Here is a 27,541-nt window from a genome sequence, read left to right as displayed (position 1 = left end):
AGGGGATTGGATTATTTATGTATTGAAGTAAGAGGTTTCTTTCAATGTTAAAAAACTTGAGATTCCAAGATAGGTGATTTGCACAAAACAGTGGGGGAAGAGAGCCTGTGAAAAGGCACATCTCCCATTATGTAAGGATTTATCATTATCTCCAGCTTACATTCGGCACTTTTATACAAATACAGATGTTAGAAATTTGTAACGAGTAAGGAACATACTGAAAGATTTAATAGAAAGAAATAGCGTATTGAGGGCTTTTTAAAAATAGCAATACTGGGCTGGGCGCGGTGGCTCACGCCCATAATCCCAGAACTTTGGGAGGCCGAGGCAGGCGGATCACAAAGTCAGGAGTTCGAGACCAGCCTAGCCAATATGGTGAAACTCCCGTCTCTACTAAAAATACAAAAATTAGCCGGGTATGGTGGTGGGTGCCTGTAGTCCCACCTACCTGGGAGGCTGAGGCAGGAGAATCGCTTGAACCCAGGAGGCGGAGCTTACAGTGAGCCAAGATGGCGCCACTGTACTTCAGCCTGGGCTACGGGGGGAGACTCTGTCTCAGGAAAAAAAAAAAAAAAAAAAGCAATACTGTCTCGGCGTGGTGGCTCATGCCTGTAATCCCAGCACTTTGGGAGGCTGAGGCAGGTGGATCATCTGAGCTCAGGAGTTCGAGACCAGCCTGGTCAACATGGCGAAACCCCGTCTCTACTAAACATACAAAAAATTAGCTAGGAGTAGTGTGGCGTGTGCCTGTAATCCCAACTACTTGGGAGGCTGAGGCAGGAGAATTGCTTGAATCTGGGAGGTGGAAGTTGCAGCGAGTCGAGATCATGCCATTGCACTCCAGCCTGGGTGACAGAGTGAGAATCTATCTCAAAAATAAATAAATAAATAATAAATAAGAACAATACTATTGTTTGCAGAGCTCTGTGCTTTGGGAAACTCATCTAGTACCAAAGAAAATGTTAATCAAACTTATTTTTTCATTTTATTATCCATTTTATAACTGGCATTGTAATTGGTCCACCCATCCACTCTTGGTACTTGGAGATTTCGAACCCCATGAAAAAGACACTAGAGTGTTTTCTTGCGTGGGCACCTCACTTCTCTGCACACAAATGCTTTATCAACAAATTATCTCATGCAAAACCTTGTTTTTTACAGTCAGAAAGACACAACTTGAAATAATTGTTTTTGCAAACATTTTGAAAGCTAAATTTTTCTCAGATTTTTCTCTTGAGATGAAAGCTCTGAGTTTGATTACTCTTGATCTTATGGTAAAGATGAATATTTCATTTCAGTTCAGCCCAGTTTTCCAGAGCACAACCAATTTTCCTGATTGACAGTGGATTGTACGGGCAGATAAAAGGGGATTCTGGGGAAAGACAGGCTGGCCCAGAAGCCTCAAGAAACCAGAGTTCAAACCCAGCCCTGAGAGTAACTAACTAGCTGGGTGGTTTAAGGCAAATCACTTTCCTTTCTGGACCTTGGTTTCTCTACCGTTGTGTAATGCCCTTGTCACTGCATTCCTGGCAAGAACTTCCTCGAGTAGTTTGCTTTGTGGAATGATGCCAGACTGGGAATAGCTTAAATAAGAAGGGATGGAATTACTACCAAGTTATTTTAATATGCTCATTACCATAAATGAAAATTAATTCCATGGTTGAGAAATGAAGACACCATGCCACCAAATCCCATGTCTCGCATGTTTTAAGCCCAGCTAGCGACAGCCAGCATTCATTACATTCCAGCCTCTTTAACACTCCGTGGCTTCCTTGCTCATGCTGTTGTCCTCTGGTACTTCCTGTCCATCCAGTGTCTTATGGACACTGGCCTGAGAGGCCCATCAATGCTGACTGTGACGTTTCCAGCACATAATGCAATTGACATTCCTGCTCTCACCAAGGAGCAGGGAACATGCCCTGTAGCACATCATTTTGATCTTCTTCCTCTCCTTTTTAAGGATTTTTTAAAATTCCAGACAGAGCATCATTCAGGGTCTCATTTGAGGGCTCTCGGCCGTTCTTCAAGCCCTGCCCTCTCTATGGCTATATTCAATCAGGATTTAGTTAAGCTATGAATAAAGAAACCATAAACAAAGGCCTAAATAAGATAGAAGTCTTATTTCTCTTTCCTGCAAAAGAAAACTGGAGGTAGGTAGTCCAGTAGGCATGTTCAGAAAGTCATCATCAACTCAGGCCCATTCTATCTTGCTGGTATTGCCATTTTTAGTGCCAGATTTTTACCTCATGGGCTAAGATGGCTGCTGGAGCTTCATCTATTATGTCAACATCCCTCTCAATTCCCTCTCGACAGGGAAAAAAAAAAAAAAAAAAAAAAGGGTCCGAAACACATTGCCCTCATGCTTTAAAGACCATTTTTGGAACTTATATGTGACACTTCTGTTTACATTTCATTGACCAGAACTTAGTCACATGGACATTCCTAGCTGCAAGGGAAGCTTGAAAAACGTAACCTTTATTCCAGGTAGTCATGGGCAGAGCTAAATGAGAGTGTTGTATAAGATCACTGGGAAATGTCCCAGATCAAATATCTGGAGAATTCTTTCACTTTCAAATATTTATGAACAATTTTTATAGAAAGACCTCAACATTAAATTAGGAAGTACTATCCCAGGAAGGACAATCTGAATAGGAGATAAATCACATTGAACTGCTTCATTCATGTCTTAACACATCTGTGCAGAGCTGTGTTAACCTATCAGGGTGATATAAGGTAGTTGGGGGTTATGGATTAACTAAAAAAGTTTTCATGGATAAATTTTATCCAAAAGTAAACAGACAGAAAACATATAATTTGATAGAATAATGGGGTAGGCCGTTTCAAGAATGAGCAGAATTAGTCTTTGGTGAAACCATAAAGTAAAAATGCTCCTTCAGTGCCTTTGTGGTAACTGCTACACATTTTCCCTTTTTTTTTTTTTTTTGACATTATTCCCATTCTACCAGAATGTGATGGTGCATGCACATTTGTTTACACACACGCCCCTACACAGAGGTGTACACTAATATTTTCCCACCTACACAGGAGTGTACACTCATGTAAGAAAAAAATGAATCACTAAACTAATTAACTCCTATCTACTTAAGACTTAACTTGCTACTCATCCCAGGAGCACTGTGCAAATTAAATTAAAATTCAATTTCCCAGGAGTGAGCGTCACTTTGATTCTAGTCAATAAATGCCTCAGGGATGATTTCTTGACAAACTTTATAAGGATTATAAAGAATACATTTTTTTCCCTCAAAGAGACTCTACTCTGGTAGATAGGGAGCCATGCATCTTCCAGGAAAAAAATACACAATATGATCTTTTATTCAAACTATTAAGGGCCCTTGGAAAGCAGAGTCTTACTCCAGTTTGGGAGGAAGATGGTGAGAAATGGGCAATATTTTTCAGGTAGAATTGGGCCTGGTGATATAGTTTGACTGTGCCCCCACCCAAATCTCATATTGAATTGTAACTCCCACATTTCCCATGTGTTGTGGGAGGAACCCCAGTGGGAGGTGATTGAATTATGGAAGCAGGTCTTTCCTGTGCTGTTCTCGTGATAGTAAATAAGTTTAACGAGATCTGATGGTTATGTAAGGGGGAGTTTTCCTGCACAAGCTCTCTCTTTGCCTGCCACCATCCATGTAAGATGTGACCTGCTCCTCCTTGCCTTCCACCATGATTGTGAGGCCTCCCCAGTCATGTGGAACTACAAGTCCATTAAACCTCTTCTTCTTCCCCGTCTCAGGTACGTCTTTATCAGCAGCATGAAAATGATCTAATACACCTGGATAGAAGATGGGCATGGCAGAAGAACCAGCTGAGCATAGAGGTGGATGATGGTGAGTAGTCTGTGTGATGGGGCAGAGGCTATCCAGGAGGGTAATGGGACACCCCCTTGAGGTATAGTTTGAGACTTATCATGGAGGGCCCTAGCACTTCAGTAATAAAAGCAATAGGCAATACAAGGAAGAGATGGGAAAAATATCCTGAGCAGGGCTAGTCTATAAGAAATGTCATCTGGGGGTTGAATACATAGGACCCATGAAGACAAACTTGGAGACTGGCCCAAATCCAGACAAGAGGCAGAGAAGACCTAAATAAAGGCAGTGCGGGTCGAGAAAAGAGAACGCATCCCTAATGGTGACACGCCGAATGACAATGAGGTGGGGTACTCCGGGGAGAGAGCCCTTCCAGGCACTTCTCATGTAACACTACGTCAGCCACCACATAGCCCCATGTGTAAGCACCACCCCCATGCCCAAGCTCAGCGACAGAGGGAGGGAAAGGCAGAAAACCTGAGTAAACCAAACATAAGAATGGGAAGCAGCATCATAGATTTTCCGAGTTGAAGAGGGCTTTAGACACCAACTGTAACAAGTGTCACTTTTTCTTTTTTTGTAGATGGAGAAACATAATGGCTTTGGGGACATAATGGCAGCAAAAGAGATGCGGGACCTGCCTTCTCTGATACTAGTGTCTTAACAGGGAAAAAGATATGAAGTATCTGAGAACACCGTGTGGAAAGTCAGAAGACAAATAACAAATTTAGGGAAATATTTGCAACATATATCACAGATAAATATGGCTAATCTCCCTAATAAAATGCATATAGATAACAGGAAGATTAGGCATCCCATGGAAAACAGACAAGGAACATGAACAGAGTTCACTCAGGAAAAAAAAATGGTCCTTAATCACATGAAAAGATATTCAACGTTACTCAAAATCAGAAAGATGCACATTGAAACAACATTACCATCTCTTAACTCCCAACTAAAAGTGAGACATTACTGGTGAGGCTGTGGAGAAATGGACATTATTTTGTTGATGAAAATGTAAAATGATACAGGCCACAGAACGGGTAATATGCAAGGATGGCAGCAGCCGCTATCATCAGCCAGCTGCAGCAGAAAGGCAAGGCTGGGGCTGCACACTCCATGGAGCCGGTGGGAGCCCCACCCCTTCCGAGTTGGGGCAGGAGCACCCCGGGTGCCACTGCAGCCCACCCAAACCGGCTGCAGACCCAGGCCTCCTGCTCTAAGGCTGTGGATCTGAGCCTCCCTGTGCTCTTCGGGGGGTCAGGGAGCAGGCAGGATCTGCCCTCCTGGGTGCAGCTGCAGCTGCCCGACCCATGGCTGCAGACCTGGGCCTCTTACTCCACGGAGCAGGCAGGAGCCGGGGACAAGCGGGAGCTCCGCCCCTTCCCAGTTAGGGCGGGAGCTCCTCCGGTGTAGCTGCTGCCGCTCTCCCAGGTACAGGACCGGGGTATCTCTGCAGCCTGCACACTCAGGGGCCCGGGAAGGGCCCCCTATTCCTTGCAGGCTTGTGGGTGTCTCCTCCGGCTGCTTGGCTTCTCTCCCCTCCCAGCTCCTGCTCCAATCTGGGAGAGGGTTGAGGCCAAGCTCCAGAGCCATGAATGGCAGCGTGAGGCCGATTGATTCCCGGGCGAAAGGGGGCAGGTCCCTGGTAAGGCTGGGGGCTGGGCTGCCAGTCCCGCCAAAAGGGTGGGGACTTTTGGTGCCTCCTCCAGGCCTGCCCATGGACCAATCAGCCAGCACACACTTCCTCCACTCTGAGGTCCATAAAAACTGCTGGGCTCAGCCAAAGCAGCGGGAGGGCAGAGGGTGGAGAGGGGAAAGGATGACTAGCTGCAGAGAGGAGTTACCCTCTCTGCTGAAAGCGTCAGAGACCTGCAGAGATGTCTGAACGACCTGCCTTTGGAGAGAAACCACCCTCTCCAGGGCCTTCTCTGTGCTGAGAACTGAACACTCCACAAGACGACCTGCCTACAAAGAGGAGCTACCTGAGCTACCCACTGTCGGTCTCCTCTGAGCTGCTCTAACACTAGATGAAGCTCCTCTTCATCTTGTTCACCCTTCATTTGTCTGCATACCTCATTCTTCCTGGATGCAGGACAAGAACTCAGGCAAAGATGCTACTGGCCACAGAGGTTTCTGGGAAGAAAATTGACACATAACAGCAATACCTACCAAAATTACTGGTGTATTTATCCTTTCACCCAGCAAACCAATCCTGCACATTATTTACTCTACATATAATCTGCACATGCATGAAATAATGCTTACGTATGGCCATTATCACAGCAGTATTTCTAATAGCAAAAGATTGAAAACAACCAAACAGCCAACTTAAGGAATGGGTTCCATGCAATAGAACAGTTACACGGTAGAATACAATGCCACTGTAAAAAGGAAGGAGGAGGTTCTCTATGTTTTGACATAGAACAGGCTCCAGAGTATATTGTAAAGGGAAAAAAGCCTGATGTGGAATATGCATTATGTATGTTATCTTTTGTGTTTAAAAGGGGAAAACAAGAATATAAATATTTGCATTTGTCCTTGCAAAATAAGAAATACCGGAAAGGTAAATAAGAAACTAATAATGTTTACCTCCAAATGGAGAAGTAATGGAGTAAAAGAAATCAGAGCTAGATGGCTTAGCATATTTTTCTATTTCATTTTGATTTTTTCACCTTGTAAACTTGTTAATAATTTTTAAAATAACCACACTAAAAAATTTGCAGTTGCAACTGTGGCAGATATGTAAGTGGTATTATCACAGCCAAGAAAGATTTGACCTAATCAAAGAGATCAAGGAAAGCTTCCTTGAGGAAGTGGCTCTTGAGCTGAGATCTGGAGACTAAATGGAAGCTAATGGGTTCGAAGCGCAGAGAAGAGCATTAGAATCCAAGAAGGAATGATAGACTGGATAAAGAAAATGTGGCACATATACACCATGGAATACTATGCAGCCATAAAAAAGAATGAGTTCATGTCCTTTGTAGGGACATGGTTGAAGCTGGAAACCATCATTCTCAGCAAACTAACACAGGAACAGAAAACCAAACACCACATGTTCTCACTCATAAGTGGGAGTTGAACAATAGAACACATGGACACAGGGAGGGGAACATCACACACTGGGGCCTGCCGGGTTGTAGGGGGATAGGGGAGGGATAACATTAGGAGAAACACCTAGTGTAGATGACGGGTTGATGCATGCAGCAAACCACCATGGCACGTATATACCTATGTAACAAACCTGCATGTTCTGCACATGTATCCCAGAACTTAAAGTATATATATATAAAAGAATCTGAGAAGAAGCCCATGTGAAAGCCCTGTGATGGGAAGGAAACTGGCACTAACAAAGAACTGAAAGCAAACAGCATAGTGAACAAAGCTGTGAGATGAAGCTGGACCACGAAGGGCAGGCTATACCATTGCAGGGGTAGGAGGCTGTGTTGAGAAACTTCGTTTTGTTTTGTTTTGAATTCTAAGAGCAATAAGAAGCTGTTGAAGGGTTTTAAATAGGCACACATGAGAGAGTCCAGGGAAGTTTGAACTTTATTCAGGGGACTATTCGTAGTCACTAGAAAATGTCGAAGTTTGATTTGGTCACTACACTTGTTCCTAGAAAGAACCATCGGCTCCACCCGTCGCCCAAATTCACCTATAAACTCAAATACGATGCCTGCTAACGGTATTCTGCATATTTCAATTATGATTCATCATTTGCTATTTGCTAAAACATTACACAAATTGCACAAAGGATAAAGTTGTTATAGTCTAATTTACATTGGAACTTATCGTCGTTTCTAGGCAACATCATTGCACTGGATAATGATGGCTCCGACCTCCAGAATCTTTCACAATCTGGTAAGTGAAATGAACGAGGGAACCAATTTCTGTGTGTTCAGGCCAGTATCACAGCCTATTACATCTAGCCTGGGAATAAAACCCATTTTTAATGCACCATTTGATAAGAACACTTAACCTCAGTATGTGTTGTAATTAGAGAGATAATTAGAACTTCACCAGAACCTCTTAAGAATAGGAATACATTTGAAATTCACCTAGAATGAAAATTGCACTGTCTAAAACAAATCTAAGGTATTCTTTCTTCCAACTTTACCTTCCCTCCTCTCCTCACCCTAAAGCTTTTGCAGCCTAAGAAATGCGAAATGATAGGAATTTCATAGGTAGTGCATATCACAGAAAGCTAATGAGTTCAATCAAAAATTGCATTGCAGTTATGTGAAAGGGAAAAAAAAAACTCTTAATTTTGAAAACCAGCTTCAGAGGCCAAGTATGGAGAAGATGAAGTGAGTCATGTATGCAGAGAGAAAAAACTGCTCTTGCATGAATCCACTCATAAAATGTTAATATATGCATAAGAAAATTGTGTTCCTTAATCTCTGAAGAAACACTTATCACTAAGAACCCTTTAATTCTTTTCCTGTGCTTGATTTATTAGCTTATGAAATTATGTTAATAGTCTTCATGTTAATGGTTTGGGGGCTCAAATGACCTGATTTTAATAATGAAGTAATTTATGCAATAAATGCAATCAGCATCTATGAATCTCACTTAACAGAACATATTGGTGATTAGCCAATGCTAAAACAAGTGACTGTCAGCATGGGGCAATGCATGTGCTTCTGCAGTGAAAATAGATCTTATTGCTGGGCAGGGAGGTGGGGGCTACTCAAGACACATGATCCACGTTGCAGGTCTCGCTTTGCCAGAGAGGTTGAGACTGAATTTGAAATTAATTTAAAAACTGTTCAGTGAATCTGATGTTTCAGTAACTGTGGCATAAATCTATATGTGAGGCGTGTGCATGACAAGGAACATTTGTATCTTTGCTGGGGTGTGGAATGGATTCCTAGAAAGAAATTAGGGAGTACAGAAAACACAGCATTTGAAAAATAAAACAGCCAATCTGCTTCCTGGGAAAGAACAGAGCACCAGTAAAGGAAGGTCTCAGAGGAGATGGAGTGGACATTTAGGGAAAAACTGAAGATTTCCAATCCTGTAATTATAAAATCCGTGTCTCGGAATAACCTGGGTGCTAGTATTATTCAACCCTGCTTTGAAGCATATTATGTTGAATTACTCTTTTGTGGGGGAAGAGAGGTCATTTCACTTTTTTTCATTCCCTACAGATCTAAAGCTTAGAAACAGCCAGTATACACCCACGTATACCCATCTTAGTGCAAAGACACATTTGAAACATGCTGGCTGGATTCAATATTATTCTTTCTTTCCTCAGTGATCTCCGGGAAATAAATTTCCATCTCTTTCTCTTATCTTGTTACTTAAGTATTCCTCCCAGGAATTCTATCTCCCTTCCAATTAAAATGTAACTAAACTGTTCTCTGACTCTCTAGAACTAAAGAAAGGAGTGGTCATCCCCCCCTCCCATTAACTATGCAAAACCCCAACCAGGCTCGAGGAAAGCCGGAGGCAGAGCAGCAATCTGTGCTTCCAACAGAGTCCAGAAGCCACAGGACAAACATCCCAGCATCCCCGATCTTCACCCTCAATACTGACATTCCACAAGATATGGGGTTTTTTGTTGTTGTTTGTTTGTTTTCTTTTGAGACCAAGTCTCTCTCTGTCATCAGGCTGGAGTGCAATGGCGCGATCTCAGCTCACTGCAACCTCCGCCTCCCAGGTTCAAGCAATTCTCCCATCTCAGCCTCCCTAATAGCTGGGACTACAGGCGCACACCACCACGCCCAGCTAATTTTTGTATTTTTAGTAGAAATGGGGTTTTACCATGTTGGCCAGGATGGTCTCGATCTCTTGACCTCATGATCCGCCCGCATCGGCCTCCCAAACTGTTGGGATTACAGGCGTGAGCCACTGCACCCGGCCAAGATATGTATTTTTTAATGTTTAAAAACACTGTTGGCTGAGGTATTTGATAAAATAGTATACATCCCCTGAAGAAAGTTCAGCATCTAGTGTGCTTTGGGACAATATCAAGTAAAAAAGGCAAAACATTAAATTAGCTAACCTTTAAATTGTGATATTGTGCAAACAGCAGTGGCTTTGAGATCAGAGTTCTTTGGGTCTGTAACTTGGCTTCCACCTCTCACTACCTGTGGAATCGGTCAAGGTACTTGGCTCTTTATGAGATATTTATAAAGATTTCTGTTCTTCTAACTTTTAATGAAGGGGTGTTGTGATGGTTAATTTTATGTGTTGACTTGACCATGGAGTGCCCACATTAAATATTATTTCTGGGTGTCTCTGTGAGGATATTTACTGAGGTGGTCAGCATTTGAATCAGCAGACTCAGGAAAGTAGATGGCCCTCCCCTGTGTGGGCTGGCATCATCCAACCCATTGAAGGCTTGAAAAGAACAAGTGGAGGTCAGCTGTGTGTGGTGGCTCATGCCTGTAATCCCAGCACTTTAGGAGGTCAAGGTGGGCGGATCACTTGAGGTCAGGAGTTTGAGACCAGCCTGGCCAACGTGGTGAAATTCCTTTGCTACTAAAAATACAAAAATTAGTCAGGCGTGGTGGCACACGCCTGTAATCCCAGCCACTCAGGAGGCTGAGGCAGGAGAATTGCTTGAACCCAGGAGGCGGAGATTTTAGTGAGCCGAGATCTCGCCGCTGTACTCCAGCCTGGGCAGCACAGCAAGACTGTCTCAAAAAAAAAAAAAAAAAAAGAACAACAAGTGCAGGAAGGTTGGATTCATTCCCTTCTTACTTGCTGTCTACCTGAGCTGGGAGATCGGCCTTCCCTTGCCCTTGGACTAGGGTTCACACATTAGGTTCCACTGGTTCCCAGGTCTTCAGACTTGGACCAGAATTACACCACTGCTTCCCTTGGTCTCCAGTTTGCAAACCACAAGCCATGGGACTTTTTACCTTCCATAATCATGTGAGCCAACTCCTCATAATAAATCTTCTCTCTTCTCTCTCTCTCTTTCTCTCTCTGTGTATGCCCCATTGGTCTGTTTCTCTGATGACCCCTGATTAATTTCATGATAAAGTGATAAGGTGTGTGGCTTTGGAAAATATATACAGAATATACCTTACAAGAATATCAATCTTTAGTAGAATTAAAATTCTTCAACCCAGTTGTAAATTCGTATTTCATTGACCAAATTAGAAATGTGAAATCTCATGTCTCACATGAATCCTAACCAAACCTCCATCGTTCTTTGGATTTGCATAATGTTGATGATAATTTCTACCACAACATAAAGCATGAAGTAAAATGCCTCTAGGAGGCTTCATGTGCAGTCTGCAATAAAAACTGCTCAACATAAATCCATAATTTTAAAAATCACAACTGAGAGTAACGCCTTGCACACGGCAGCACCTATGGGTCTGAAATCTCTACTCACAGGCTGTCAAGCCTGGCATCGTGTAGGTGCAGAATGAATGGTAAACGCTTCCATCTCATTAACCGCCACTACTGCAAATCCGTAGAAGTGTTGTCCGCATTTCACAAACAGAAATATCTGCCAGGAGATTTTTATACCTACTTTGCCTGTGTCTCCAAGCACAAAATCTGGTCTCTTTATCCACTGGAATAATCACTGTTATGGCTGCATTTTTCATCAAACGTGGTTTTAACTCATATTATAATAAATAATTAATAAAATTGCAAGGGCACTGCCTCCTTGCAAAAGAGATAACTCCTGAAGTTATTTTAACCACCTCTCCTCATGCAAAATTTTGAGGAATTTTCTTTCACACAGCCAGAAAATTATTAAAAAACTATAAAAAATTACTTTTGCTTAATATCAGTGTGGGAAGTATAAGTCTAAACTAACGTCTTCTTTTGACTCTAAGCGATGACGTCCGAGATGTACAGCTATTACTGTTCTCATGGAATGCCATGGTTTTTTATTTTTATTTTTCTGAATTATTATGTCTGTTACTTGAGGTGACTTTCCCCTCACCTTTTTTTGAGACAGAGTTTCACTCTTGTCGTCCAGGCAGGAGTGCAACGGCACACTCTCTGCTCACTGCAACCTCTGCCTCCCAGATTCAAGCGATTCTCCTGCCTTAGCCTCCCAAGTATGTGGGATTACAGGCTCCCGCCACCACGCCCAGCTAATTGTGTATTTTTAGTGGAGATGGGGTTTTACCATGTTCATCAGGCTGGTCTTGAACTCCTGACCTCGGGTGATCCACCCACCTCGGCCTCCCAAAGTGTTGGGATTACAGGCATGAGCCACTATTTCTTCCACTTTTGTGGCCAACATTGTACCTTAAGAAGCAGGAAGAAAAAAGTGTTAGGTGTAAAAGTAGCTGGGACAAGAAGTGGCTGTCCTTTTGTCTCTTTTCTGAGTTCCTGATTCTGTACAATACTCTGCTATATTTTGGGGGCTAATCCCTTCTACTTTGCCCTATTTTGCTGAACACTGCACCCTCCACTCTTCAAGGAACATTGGCTGGTGTATAGCCACTTTCACCATTTTGAGAGGCTGCTTTAATTATTCTTTGGGTGGCAGAGACACATTCTGTTTCTAACCCTGTGGTGCTGAGATGCCCATCGTGTCAAGAGATACCGCACTTCCTGTTGCTCTGATGGGTGGATTCGCCAGCCGTTCTTCTCTTCTAAGAATGTCTCTGTCCCTGGTAACTCAGGAGCTTCTCACACCTTCTGACTTAAATGGTTCAGAAGATATCCTTTCTTCCATGCTCTTAGTTAAAACATTTGTTGCATTAATCACTATTCCTGAGTAATTTAAACCAGCCATTATGTCAAAAGAAATGCATTAACATTGATTTTTAAAGTCAGTTATTTTCATTTTGTGTATATATATACAATTGTTATTATTATTATTATTTTGAGACAGAGTTTCGCTCTTGTTGCTCAGGCTGGAGTGCAATGGTGTGATCTCAGCTCACTGTAACCTTCACCTCCCGGGTTCAAGCGATTCTCCTTCCTCAGCCTCCCGAGTAGCTAGGGTTACAGGCGTGTGCCACCACTCCCAGCTAATTTTGTATTTTTTATAGAGATGGGGTTTCTCCATGTTGGTCAGGCTGGTCTCGAACTCTTTATATTTTTTAAAAAGGAATATATCAGAGTCAGTTCTATTCAAGCCAGGGAGGTAATACAAAGTCCTTCCTAAACATGGGCTTCTCCCTCTGTCTCCACACCTTATTGTACTGTTTTTTTTTTTTGGCAGTGTAAAGACTCTGGCCTGTTTTGTGTTTAAACTCATTTTATGAAATGAATGGGTAACAAAAAAGAGACTTCCTATTGCTAAAATAACTATTCTTGGGTTCAATAAATATATTTTTTCAAAAATGGCCAGAAATAGATTCTTTTTTAAATCTCAGTGTCTTTATATAACACAGAACCACAGGATTGTGGTTGAAAGTGTGGATTCTGGAGCCAGAATAGCTCGGATATGAATCCTGCCTCTCTTGTAATAGCTCTGTGACCTCGGGCAATGACTTAACCCTTCTGCAGCACGCTTTTCTCCTCTTTAAAATGGAGGCAATAATAATATCTACCTCTTTCAATTAGATTGAAGACTAACTGAATTTATACTTAGAACAGTGTCTGGCATAGGGTAAATGCTCAATTGCTGTTATCTATTATTAGGGTAGACCACTGGCTGTGACTACAGAACAGATCCTGGAAATTTCCAGGTAGGATCAGGAAGAAAGAAAATGTTTTTTAGTCTCACTTCCTTTCTCAAACACTTTCCTCTTTACTATTCAAAAATTACTTTGATTCAGCACAATCTAGAAAAATACTTACTAACAGTCCAAGGGACTTTATGTTTTAAATATGATAATTACAGCCAACCAGATGAGTATTTGTCTCATAATCTTTAGACTCTTTTTCTTTTCTTTTTTTTTTTTTTTCTTTTTTGAGATGAAGTCTTGCTCTGTTGCTGAGACTGGAGGGCAATGGCACAATCTCAACTCACTGCAACCTCTGTCTCCCGGGTTCAAGCGATTCTCCTGCCTCAGCCTCCTGAGTAGCTGGGATTACAGGTGTGTGCCACCACACCCAGCTAATTTTTGTGTTTTTAGTAGAGACAGGGTTTTGCCATGACCTGACCTCAGGTGATCCACCCACCTCGGCCTCCCAGAGTGCTGGGATTACAGGCCTGAGCCACTGTGCCCGGCCAGTCTTTAGACTCTTAATAACTTTGTTTGAAGCCCTACATTCTAGAAAACAATCAAAGTGGGTGGCTTGGTCAGCTTCTCCACAGAAACAAAAAACCATCAGAACCAGAGGAAATTAAGATATTATATTTGCCTTTTCCCTGCAAGAATTTCTCATCCCACACACGAAATAAGAATTGCTGTTCCTGCATCAAGTTGTGGGGAAATGAAGATATGGCTTGTGGAAGGAATTAAAAATTATTCATCCAAAACAGTTTTGCAACATTGTATGTTGGGGGAAAAAAGAAGGTCACTGTTTCTCTTACTTCCACCCCATCAAGACTATCCTCCAACCTGATATTTCTTAACCTGAGTTTATTTTCCAGGTCATTAATTTGATTTCTCAGTGTTTTGCAGCCTTTGAAAGTCTCAGTTAAAACAGCATCATTAACATTAATCAGCATTTTCACTTCTCCCTTATTTTTTTTCCTGCCATCTTGTTTTCTTTTTTAAATCCTTTTTCCATCACTATTTTTGAATAGTATCTGACCTCTTTGCATCAACCCAAGCTAATCCAACTTCATAAATCAATTTTGTGTCTCCCAAGGGAGACAAATGGAAAAGCAGACAGGCCTATTCCCTGGATTGTAAACGCGAAAAGAATAGCAACATTAAAGCATATTTTTATCTTTGCAGTGATTCTCCTGAAAAACAACAAACCAGGCTACCAATGAAACATATAACATTACAAATAAAAAGTAGAACGTGTCCTAAGTGTATCATGCTGCCAACACATAGCTGCCTATCACCCCAACTTCTCCTATAGCTGTCTTGAGTGTTTTTGAACTGAACCATTAAACATGCTCTGCTCTTGTTATAAATGCAGAGGGTCTTTCTTTGCCTCTATTTTAGGGAAATCAGATCTCCCAGAATACTGAAACGCCTAGGGAAACTAAGGATTTAAATTCAGATGAAAGAGAAATGAGAAGAAAAGTTGAACTTTTCTGGGAACTTTGCTGACCCACTATCTGAAACATAAGTTGAATTAGTCCAAGTGAATGTGCTTCATTCCTAACATTATCCTTAGTAGTTGTATTGCTCAGAGCCTCAGGCTGAGGGGAATATGTGTACATTTGTTGAATTACTATGTCTGGGTACCTATAAATCTTGGGCCACCTGGCCAAGAATAAGCTTCCTTGGATTTTCTTTAAGACACTTTCAACTCTGAAATTGTCTGGAACTCTCCATTATTCTTACTGCCTAATATCTGAGCAGCCCTGAGTCTCTAACACTCTACTGGATGCTTTGGTGACTGCTCGTCAAAGACCATTCTGAAGCATTTGCATGGCTTTCTGAAAGGAGATAGCTGCTTTCCTCAGCTGTGTCTCCTGGGGCTTGATGGCCATTCTTCAGCTCCCTTCCCACATAGAACCCTTAATAAGTGTTACCATCATAGGTCTAGGCATTTCAAACCTTAGCTGGTGAGATGTATTTAAAGGATCTAGGTAGAAACAGAGAGGTGAGTTTTGTTACAAAATCTTCTGTAAATTTTTTCTAATCCAAAATGCATTCATTTCCAGGCCTGCCTGTGAAAATTTCTGCAAGTTTTAAGGCAGTTGAATTGGAGTATTAATAAAATTTCCCCTTGTTTCTTTAGGAAAAACAATAACATCTTCCTAGCAAGAATATACCTAGGAAGGTATAAACTCTGCCTTTGCTGCAGTCTCTGTCTCTAGCTGTGACTTTCCTTTACATTTCTGTCCTCCTTTCCCACTCAGGAGCAGATAATTTTTTGCTTCCCTTTTCCTTTCTTTCCCTCTCTTCTTGGAAATGAGAGTGGATTACTTCTTCCCTTTCATGGCTCTCCAAACAAAAATGGGACCCTCAGGGATCGCTCTCCAGCAGCCAGGACAAGTGAATCCAGTGGTAGGAGTGACAAGGATCAAAAGAGAATCTTCCCACAGCCCATTTCTAAACAGGGAACGTCCCATGTCAGCTGTGTAGTCCTTGGGGACCACTTGTAATAAAGAATAGCCACTAACATTGGCCAGTAACCTACCATTTACAAAACACTCATCACCACGTTTGATGCTCGCATTTACCTTGCAGGTTATGAGTGATGTTCACGCCCATTTTACAGAGAGATGGTAACTGAATCTCAGAGAAAGTAAGTGACTTAAACAAGATCACTGGTTCATAAGTGGCATAGCTAGGATTCCAAGTTCTTTGCACTCTTCACAGTATCAGCTTAGTCTTTAACCTAGTACTACATTATTGGAACGCTAAGCTTGTGGGAGTTCTTTACATCCTGCTGCACAAGGTCATCCCAAGGTCTGATTTTTCACAAAAAAACTTGCAACCTCTGGCGTAAATGGGTTAATATTGCAATGGTCTCAGAGATACATGTAGGCAAAGGCAGAATTAACTTATTTTCACTATGATTAATCAACGTGTCTTTGTAGGCTTAGTTTAAATATTTTTCCTTCTTTTCTTAAAAAAAGGCCCTTATATTATATTATCATTCTGTTTTAGTAATGTAAATGTTAAGGACCTGAAACATTTTAAACCATATCTAATGGTATATAAAATAAGGATTTATTATAGGAATTGAAGAATCGCTGTTCATTTGGAAGTTTATCAACATAATGTATTCCATTAATAAATTAAGAAGAAAATACAGGATTATACCAATATATGACAAAAGAGCAATTAATATAATTTAGTAAGTATTTGTGGTAAAATCTCTAAGTAAAAGAATAGAAGGAAATTTCTAAACAAGATAAAGTATTCATCAGAAACCAACAAATTGAAATACTAAAGGAATTCCTATTAAAATCAGAAACAAGATGGAGCTGCCCAATATTATCACCTATTATTTGAAAAGTATTTTGGAAGCAGCTGGAATTGGTGGAGGCATGGCACCAGAAAGGCGGGGAGCTTTGCAGAGCTGGGCCCTGAGAAATCTTCGTGGAGACTGCTCTCAGATCCTGGGCCAAGAACTGGGAAGCACATGTACAGGGCCTGATTCTGTGAAGCCTGCTGCTGGGAGGCTGAGAGCTGGACAGAGATATTAGAGATCATGCAGAGTTTGGAGGCATTGGGATTATGGCCCATCCAGAGTGGAGAACCCTTGCTAAAAGCATAAAACATTAGATTGAGACCCTAGAAAAGCCCCACCTTATGAGTAAGCCCCATGTTCTAGAGTCAGGGCCAGACCCTAGGACTCTGTCACCCCGGCTGGAGTGAAGTCGCCTGATCTTAGCACAGCTCACTGCAACCTCCACCTCCTGGGTTCAAGTGATTCTCCTGCCTCAGCCTCCCGAGTAGCTGGGATTACAGGTGCCCGCCACCATGTCGGGTTAATTTTTGTACTTTTAGTAGAGACGGGTTTCGCCAAGTTGGCCAGGCTAGTCTTGAACTCCTGACCTCAAGTGATCTGCCCACCTCAGCCTCCCAAAGTGCTGGGATTACAGGCATGAGCCACCGCGCCCGGCCAAAAATGTAACTTTTGATTGGGGTGTTATTTATACCTGTCAAAAGTCATTGGATTTACACTTAATAGTTGTACTTTTTTTTTTTTTTTTTTCTAAGACAAGAGTTTCACCCTGTCACCCAGGCTGGAGTGCAGTGGTGTGATCTCGGCTCACTGCAACCTCCACCTCTCAGGTTGAAGTGATTCTCCTGTCTCAGCCTCCCAAGTAGCTGGGATTACAGGCACATGGCACCACGCCCTGCTAATTTTTTGTATTTTTAGTAGAGACATTGTTTCACTGTGTTGCCCAGGCTTGTCTCAAACTCCTGAGCTCAGGCAATCCACCCGCCGCCTCGGCCTCCCAAAGTGCTGGGATTACAGGCGTGAGCCACTGCACCCGGCCTACACATTTTATTCTACATAAATTTTGCCTAAATTAAAAATAAAACATAAGAAAATCATAATGAACATAACCAAATCACAAAGTAGTGGGTATTAAACTTGAATAAAAATGTATTCTGAATATCACAGGAAGGGATAAAGATACAAAATATGAAATAAATATTGGGATAAATAATTTATCCAGAAATAACAAAATCCTTTTCATAGTTTCTAAATTAACTGAATAAAAAGATTAAAGGAGAGTCAATATTTCAGAAAATAATTGAAATTTTTTTCTCAATTTTGAAGGAAAACATTAGTTCTCAGTCTGAAAGCATGTATAGAATGATAAATAGGGTAAATAACTTTTTTTTTTCAATATGACCTCTTACTAGATATGCTGTGGCAAAATTTCAAAGAAAATCCTGAAAGCTTCAAGAAAGAAACATATAAACCTACAAAAAACAGGAATCAGGTTCACTTTAAAGTTATGAAAGAAAATAACTTGGAGTCAAGAATTCTATACCCAGCTAAATTATTTTTCAAGTGTGAGGGTAAAAACAATAAAAACATGCACAAAGATAGCCATTGAAGGTTTTTTTGTTTTTTTTTTTCTTGCCTGATGAAAACTTTCCAGGTCTTTTTTTCTTTTTTTCTTTTACTTGAAGTTCTGGGATACATGTGCAGAACATGCAGGTTTGTTAATAAGTATACATGTGCCACGGTGGTTTGCTGAACCTATCAATCCATCATCTAGGTTTTAAGCCCCACATGCATTAGGTATTTGTCCTAATGCTCTCCCTCCCCTTGCCTGCTACTCCCCGACGGGCCCTGGTGTGTGATGTTGCCCTCCCTGTGTCCACATGTTCTCATTGTTCATCTCCTACTTATAAGTGAGAACATGCAGTGTTTGGTTTTCTGTTCTTGTGTTAGTTTGCTGAGGATGATGGTTTCCAGCTTCATCCATGTCCCTCCAAAGGACATGAACTCATTCTTTTTTATGGCTGCATGGTATTCCATGGTGTATATGTGCCACATTTTCTTTATCCAGTCTGTCATTGATGCGCATTTGGGTTGGTTCCAAGTCTTTGCTATTGTAAATAGTGCTGCAATAAACATATGTGTTCATGTGTCTTTTTTTTTTTTAATAGCTAAAATTCAGAAACAACATAGGGAATCAATAGCAGAATGGAGTGTATAAAGCCTGGCTTATTGAAATAATAGTGCACCAAGGATAATTAAATAAAAGAATTAGATCTACAGAAGCTCTACTGATAAATCTCATAAGAGCAACTTGTAAAAGAATATTATGCTATGATGACATCTGTGTAAATTGAAATTATCATTATCGCCAACATCATCATCAGAGCAAACACATAGTTCTTTCTATGCACCAGGCATGGTGTTAAGCAGCATCTCCACTTTATCTCATTTAATCATCACAAAAACTCTGTGAAGTAAGGTATGATTATCACCATTTTACAAATGACAGCACTGAAGTGCGGAGAGGTTATATAATTTGCCCCAGGTCACCTAATAAGTGACAGACCTGGAATGGGAATCCAGGTAGACTAGCTCAGACTGTATGGTATGACGCCACTCAAAACAATGCTATGTATTCCTGATGGATTCATCCTACGTAGCAAAAGTAGGGAAATGTGAACAAGAAATCTGTCAACTTCTGTATAGTGCTTGCCTCTGGGAGGGAAGAAAAGGGAGCTGGATGAGGGAGATGTACTGATTTTATCTGTAATGTTTTATCTTGTTCAAAAAAATTGAACGCAACTGTGGCAAAATATTATGATGTTGAATCAGGATTCTGGGTATATGGAGTATCTGTAATATTATCCTCTGTGATTTTCTGCAAGTGTAAAATCTTTTAAGTCAAGGCCGGGTGTAGCGGCTCATGCCTGTAATCCCAGCACTTTGGGAGGCCAAGGCAAGTAGATCACCTGAAGTCAGGAGTTCGAGGCCAGCCTGGGCAACATGGTGAAACCTCATCTCTACTAAAAATACAAAAATTAGTTGAGTGCGGTGGCACATGCCTGTAATCCCAGCTACTTGGGAGTCTGAGGCAGGAGAATCACTTGAGCCTGGGAGGCAGAGGTTGCAGTGAGCCGAGATTGCACCATTGCACTCCAGCCTGGGCGACAGAGAGAGACTCAGTCTCAAACAAAACAAAAATCTTTTAAGTCAAAATAAAATATGATGAAGTTAGTGTCTCTCCAACTTTGGCTGTATCCTTACAGTGAGACATCAGTGAGAGATTAGTGAATAAAGTCATTGTTTTAAAAAGACTCCATAAAAGAGGAATGCAAGTGTCACAACCCATGATTTTGGAGAGTTAAGAGTCATAATTCTAATGCCACTTCACAGTGTAAAATATAATCTTCATCTCATACCAAGTTGGCAATTCCCAAATTCATTAGGTTTATCACAGTATTATAAATCCTATCAGCCAATATTTCATCAAATGAGTTGAGAGCACTATCTTTTGTTCCCATTTTGTTGTGAATTTGTTTCTGAAATTTGGGCATCTGACTGTTTTATTCCAGTGAATGCCATGGCCAGGATCTCTACATTATTTGCTCTTATATTTTAAATGCAAAGAGTTTTACCAGGCACTCGATATTATTGTTTACAATGTAATTCAACCGTTATCAGTACATTTTATTCAATCAGACCTACCAGAGGGGCCGTATTGTTAAAATTTCACTTTTGTACATTTCTCATGTGGAGGTGACATTTTAAGAATCAACTACATAATTAGTATTCTTACTTTCATTATTACACCAATGAGTTTTTGGGTGAGTTCTCAGAGGGTGGGGAGTAAATCCGTCAGGTAATATCTGCTTTCCTTCAACAAATTTCTAGTGCTTTGTGTTAAACGCAGGGCTCTCTTCTAAGAGGGAGTGAATACAAAGATATATATGATATGACCCATGTTTTCCAGTTAGAAAAGAGAGACGACATTCGCACAAATAACCAATGCAAACTAGAATATTTAAAATGCCTAAGAGATAGACAAGTCAAGGTAGAATATTTAAAATGCCTAAGAGATAGACAAGTCAAGGGCTTGTGGAATTCAAAGATGGGAGAACTTTCTGGCAGCTGATAGCTGAGAGTAGGTTATCAGGAAAAAATTCTTAGTGGTTGTGTTAGGCCGTTCTTGTGTTGCTATAGATAAATACCTGAGGCTGGGTAATTAATGAAGAAAAGAGATTTAATTGGCTTGTGGTTCTGCAGGCTGTACAGGAAGCATGGCGCCAGCATCCTCTCGGCTTCTGGGGAGGCCTGGGGAGCTTTCGCTCATGGTGGAAGGTAAAGGAGGAGCAGGCATTTCGCAAGGCCAGAGCAGGAGCAAGAAGTGGGGAAGGGGCTGGGCACGGTGGCTCACACCTGTAATCCCAGCACTTTGGGAGACCGAGGTAGGCAGATCACCTGAGGTTGGGAGTTCGAGACCAGCCTGATCAACATGGAGAAACCCCATCTCTATTAAAAATACAAAATTAGCCGGATGTGGTGGTGCATGCCTGTAATCCCAGCTATTCAGGAGGCTGAGGCAGGAGAATTGCTTGAACCCAGGAGGTGGAGGTTGCAGTGAGCTGAGATTGCACCATTGCACTCCAGCCTGGATGACAAGAGCAAAACTCCATCTCAAAAAAAAAAAAAAAAGAAGTGGGGAAGGTGCCACACACTTTCAAACAACCAGATCATTTGAGAACTTACAGACTATTGCGAGGATAGCACCAAGCCACAAGGGATCCACCCCCATGACCCAAATACCTCCCACCAGGCCCCACCTCCAACATTGAGGATTGCAATTCAACAGGAGATCCAGAGAGGACAACATCCAAACCATATCAGTGATAGTGATATTTTAATGAGGCTTTTTTTTTTTTTTTTTTTTGAGACAGGGTCTCACTCTGTTGCCCAGGCTGAAGCGCAATGGCATGATCATGGCTCACTGCAGCCTTGACCTCCCAGGCTCTGGTGATCCTCCCACCTCAGCCTCCCTGGCAGCTAGGATCACAGGTGTGTGCCACCACACTTGGCTAGTTTTTTAATTTTATAGAGACAGGGTTTTGCCATGTTGTTCAGTCTGGTCTCAAACTCCTGAACTCAAGCAGTCCCCCTGCTTCAGCCTCCCAAAGTGCTGGGATTACATGCATGAGCCACCATGCCCAGCCCTAGCGAGGTTTTTAATAGTCATGGTTTCAATAGCTGGTCAGAGGGAGGGAGATATCAAGGCATTTATAGAGAAGCATAGGTGTGTTGGCTGGGGAGCCAGAAATGTGAAGATCCAGGCTGGAAATAGGCTAAAACAGAAAGTAAGAGTGGCGTGGAATTGTGTGAAATGCTTTTGGCTGAAAGTTGTTGAAGTGCTGACGTAACTGATTTAAAACAAGGAACTTGATGACATTCGCTAATAGGATCTACAGAGGTAGGCTGGGTTTGTGAATTAGTTGCTTCGGCAGCTGGAAATGCCATGAAGGATGCAAGCTCTTCCCATCTCTCTGCTCATCCATCCTTGGGGTTGGCTTACTTCCAGGATTCACAGCCGAACATGGAACATCCAATGACAGATTTGGCCTCTCCCTGTGACTTTCCAGAGCAAGGAAATTTTTGCAGAAGCACTTCTCACATTTCATCAGCCAGAGCTGAATTGTAGGACATGCCTGAACCAATCACTGATGAGTGGTTCTAGATTATTCTTAGACCAATCAAGGCCACCCTTCCCCGACAAGATGCGTTTCTGCATGTAGGATAAGAGCATGTAGAATAATTAAAGGTTAAAGGAACAATTCCTTTGTTCAGCATGTAGCTGAACAAGCATTCTTATAGGTGAAAGGAACAAATAAACTAGATGAGTGCTGGATAAGCAACCAGCAATATCCACTATGGAGACCAACAGTCATCACGTGCCTTCTACGCACAGGCACAGGTTTGCTCTGTTTCTGAGTTTGTCTAACACATACGTGGATGTAGGTAAGTAGGAACTTTTGCAAGGGCCAGGCTGAGATGTCTGCACTTTATTCCATAGACATGAAGAGACATACCGGATTTTGAGGAGTCTAATGATAATAATCAGAGTATGATGTCTAGAGGCCTTGGAGAAAGAACTCATGGAAATGGAAAGATTGTACATGTCTCCAAAAGTAGTATGACCTCTTGTCAAAAATGAGATGTCAAATTCTTACTAGCTTTCCCTTCTCTTTGTTTCTGGTAGCACCTCTTTTCTGCCATCCTTTTCCCTGCATTTGGTCAATTTGACTAAGCTTGACATCACATGGAGCAAATTTGAGGTGTGACTGGATGAACTAGAGGTAAATAACCAATAGATTCTCATGCTGCTCAGATTGGCACTGTTTAAATCAAGAATCCCTTTCTGTGCCTCTGGCTTAGAGGTGAGTTCTGGAACTGTGCTTTTATGGACTTCCTGGTGCATTTAGTTTCCCCGAGGTAAGCTTCCATTTCTCTCTACACTCTCTGAGCCCAATTTCTGCAACTCTGATCATCCCAGTTCATTACCATCCACTTATTTTCTCTTGCTATTAAGACTTTCCCAGCTGAGTGCAGTGGCTCATACCTGTAATCCCAGCACTTTGGGAGACCCAAGTGACCGGGTCATGAGGTCAGGAGATCGAGACCATCCTGGCTAACACAGTGAAACCTTGTCTCTACTAAAAATACAAAAAATTAGCCCAGCGTGGTGGCACGTACCTGTAGTCCCAGCTATTTGGGAGGCTGAAGCAGGAGAATCACTTGAACCCGGGAGACGGAGGTTGCAGTGAGCTGAGATCCTGCCACCGCGCTCCAGCCTGGGCAACAGAGCAAGACTCCGTCTCAAAAAAAGAAAAAGAGAGACTTTCCCAAGGATGTCCTGGGGCTCTTTCGTGTAACTTACAGGGTCTCTCTCTTTCCTCTGGGCTTTTTCAGTATGCCGTATCGCTACTTCATCCAGACATACAGTATCCTTATTCGTATACATCAGAGGAAGTGGGTTTATCTAAATGTATTTTTATTTCTTAATCTAATGTCTGAACTTTGAGAGTCAATATTTTTCACTTTTAACAAACTAGACATTAAAAAGGTCCAAATTTAGAACTTGAGTCACTAAAAATGCTCAAATATTGACAGATAAAAAAGGCCTCAAGAAATCATGCTATAAACTCATCTCCTAGGTGAGGAGTAATTGTGTTAAAATATTATGAGTGCATTGATTACATCTCCCTTCCCTCCTAGGCAAACTGTGAGAGGTGCCTTCTCCCTCACTTCCTCTTTTCTCTAGTGGCTCCTGCCCTGGGCCGATACCAGCTAGGAGTGCACCAGTGGTAGCCTCCTAAGAAAGAAAAAGAGGGCCAGGCACAGTGGCTTACGCCTGTAATCCCAACACTTTGGGAGGCTGAGGTGGGGGGATCACTTGAGGTCAGGAGTTCGAGACCAGCCTGGCCAATATGGTGAAACCCCGTCTCTACTAAAAATACAAAAATTAGCCAGGCGTGGTGGCACGCGCCTGTAGTCCCAGCTACTCAGGAGGCTGAGCCAGGAGAATCACTTGAACCCGGCAGGCGGAGGTTGCGACGAGCCGAGATTGCACCACTGCACTCCAGCCTGGGCGACAGAGCAAGACTCTCTCTCAAAAAAAAAAAAAAAAAAAAAAAGAAAAGAAAAGAAAAAGAGAAGGAAGTGGAGTTCCACCCCAGAGTCTAGAAAGAACAATCTTCACTCCTCTCCATTTCCCCTAAGCAATTGCACAAATACTGTGTGCTTGGTTGCTCCAAAGGGACAAACAAGGCGAGTGGGAACAAGAGAGAAACAGAACACTAAACGCTAAGCGGATGAAATAAAGCTTCACTGGGAACTAGAAGCCTTGTCCTGGACAAGGTCTGCCTTCAGGATTGGCTCATGTAGGATGACCCCCAACACTGTCTCCTCTCAGACTCCTCATCAGTCTTTGCCCAGACCCCAGCAGCAGCTGGAACAGGAGGGACTCCCTCGCGCTCAGCCCATCGGGTGGATCAGGTGGACTGGTAATGCCCGGTGGGCAATAGGTTCCTATCATCCCATATTGAAGTTTTGGAAGTATTTCCCCCAAAGGAAGACGCTACATAGGAAAGGTAGGTTTGTTGTGTTTCTGAAACTGGACTGTACTTAAAAGATACATAGAGTCTAGAAATGGAAACCCACGGAGTCAAATCCACTGTCCCCAACCACACAGCACGTTAGATGCAGATCTAGAATCAGAATTCAGTCTCTCAGCTCCCAAATCAGTGCTCCTTTGTCATTACCCCATTATGAGAGAACTAGGTTTTTTTTTTTTCCTGATGGAATCTGAGGCCCTAAACACCTCTGCTTACTTAATTTATAGGAGAGGAAACGACACATGGAATTTCAAATGAACAACTCTGCTAACGTTAATACGGGACATCCCGTACTGAACTATCAGCTTCCTTTGTCCTCCTTTTCCCCTAAATGCCTCTAGCATGTCTTCTTCGTATTGAACAAACATCAGTTCTGCCGATGTCATGGATTTTGTCAATATGAACTGAAAATGTGCTGGCTTTTTTTATCATCACTAACAGCTTTCTTAATTAACCTACTGATAGAGTCAACAGCACAGTTCACTGTTCACTGTTTGCTCTCCAGCCACTGCAGAGTCAAGATGCTCTTTGAGAACACTTGCCCAAGGTTGTTTTGTTTTCCAGAAAGGAAAAAAATTCACCACCACAATGAATTTGACTTAATTGCTAAAATTTCCTTCTGATTGTTTTGCCCCAAGTAACAGCTCTTCCTTAACTAATAACTTTAATTATAGCAACCACTAGTTATAAAAGTGTACCTTTTCTCTTGGCTTGTTCTCTAATTACAAAACCAGAGATCAGCAAGTCACTTTCTTAGGTTTGCATCTGATGGGATGTAGGGTCCTGGAACTACCAGGTATATATTCCTTGCTCCTTAAACCAGTCTGTCGTGGCTGAACTCAGTCAGCTGGGTTCTGTCTCTATGATTTCCCAGACATACAAGATGAACAAGAAGCAAAAAGAGGATCCTGATCCGCAGAGAACTCATCTTTAGAGAAAAGTTAAAGATGCTGTGTTCCAGCTTTAAGATGAAATGTAGATTCCCTATGAAAACTCAAATCCTTCATTTCAAAAAGTTAAACAGGATAGTGCAGTTACTGTAAAAAAGAAAAGAAAAAAGAAAAAAAACCAGCTGTTTAAATTTAAGGCATCAAAAAACATCCAATTCAGGCCTATTCTCTGGCGTGTACTCACAACATTTCATGTGATTAAGAAGAAAAAAATTTTTCCTGCACTTCAGGCTCCTATTTTAATTTTTTTTTTTTTTTTTTATGGGGTAGACAACAGTTAAAGACCATGTTGGGCTCAGTAATAGAGAGAAACTCCTTAAATGACTGATTTCAGCTGCGTTATTGCCAGGTAAAGATGGTCTCGTGTTTGATGACACATATTCAGAGGATGATTGTGCAAGCCACGGAGATGTTTTTCTGGGTTGTTTTGCGGCCTCATGCATCAGCTCAGTCTGCTCTCCCCACACTGCCTTGCAAAGCTGCCCCTTCTCTTTTTTGAAAATCACTCAGCCTCCACCCACACTTTTTTGATGCCTCAGGATGGACACTCTCACCCCCAGGCCTCTGGGCAGCCTGTGGTTGGCCCTCACTTTTATATCCAAGAGGAGAGAAAGCAGGAAGGGCCCTCACAGCATATGGCCACCATATGTGGCCAGGTGGCTGCTGGGTGGGTGGTGGTGACCACCACCCATCCTTTCTGTCATGGAGATGGACTCCCCCTACCCACGTACTGCACCAATTTCCCACAGACTCAGCTGAAAACTTGGACCCTGGCAGATGATTTCCAACCAGTGACTGCCTCCGCTTAATGGGTTGCTGACTGACACAAGTTTTGCTTCTCAGAGTGAGATATCCTCATCCTTCCTTTCATCTCCTCCTTTTGTTATAGGAAAGGGGTCTGGATCCAGACCCCAAGAGAGGGTTCTTGGATCTCATGCAAGAAAGCATTCAGGGCAAGTCCATAGAGTAAAGTGAAAGCAAGTTTATTAAGAAAGTAAAGGAATAAAAGGATGGCTACTCCATAGACAGAGCATCCCCACTTGCTGCTGGTTGCCCATTTTTATGGCTATTTCTTGATAATATGCTAAGCAAGGAGTGGATTATTCATACCTCCCCTTTTTAGACCATACAGGGTAACTTCCTGTTGATGCCATGGCATTTGTAAACTGTCATGGTGCTGGTGGGAGTGTTGCAGTGAGGACAGCCAGAAGTCAGTCTCATTGCCATCTTGGTTTCGGTGGGATTTGGCCAGCTTCTTTACTGCAATCTATTTTATCAGCAAGGTCTTTATGACTGGTATCTTGTGCCAATCTCATATTTTATCCTGTGACAGAATGCCTTACCCATCTGGGAATGCAGCCCAGTATGTAGGTCTCAGCCTCATTTCGCCCAGCTCCTATTCAAGATGGAGTTGCTCTGGTTCAAAGGCCTCTGACACTTTTTCTTACTGTTGCTAATTAGAATTGTTTTACCTTTTGTTTTTAAATGAAAGAAGGTCACCATTTAAAATGTGCCAATCACTTTTCTATCCTAGAGATAGCAAGTCTTCCTGGAGGTGTCGGTTGCTCTGGGAAGAGTCATTTTAATGTAAAGTAAATGAGTAAGTCCACAAACTACTCAACTGATGGATTGGAGTGGGCTGAATGGGTTCTGTTGGCAGGAAAAGACCCTAAGTGTTCCT

The sequence above is a fragment of the Gorilla gorilla genome, chromosome 5 (genome assembly GCF_029281585.2).
Source record: "Gorilla gorilla gorilla isolate KB3781 chromosome 5, NHGRI_mGorGor1-v2.1_pri, whole genome shotgun sequence".
NCBI lineage: Eukaryota > Metazoa > Chordata > Mammalia > Primates > Hominidae > Gorilla > Gorilla gorilla.
Note: the sequence above shows the minus strand (reverse complement) of the source record.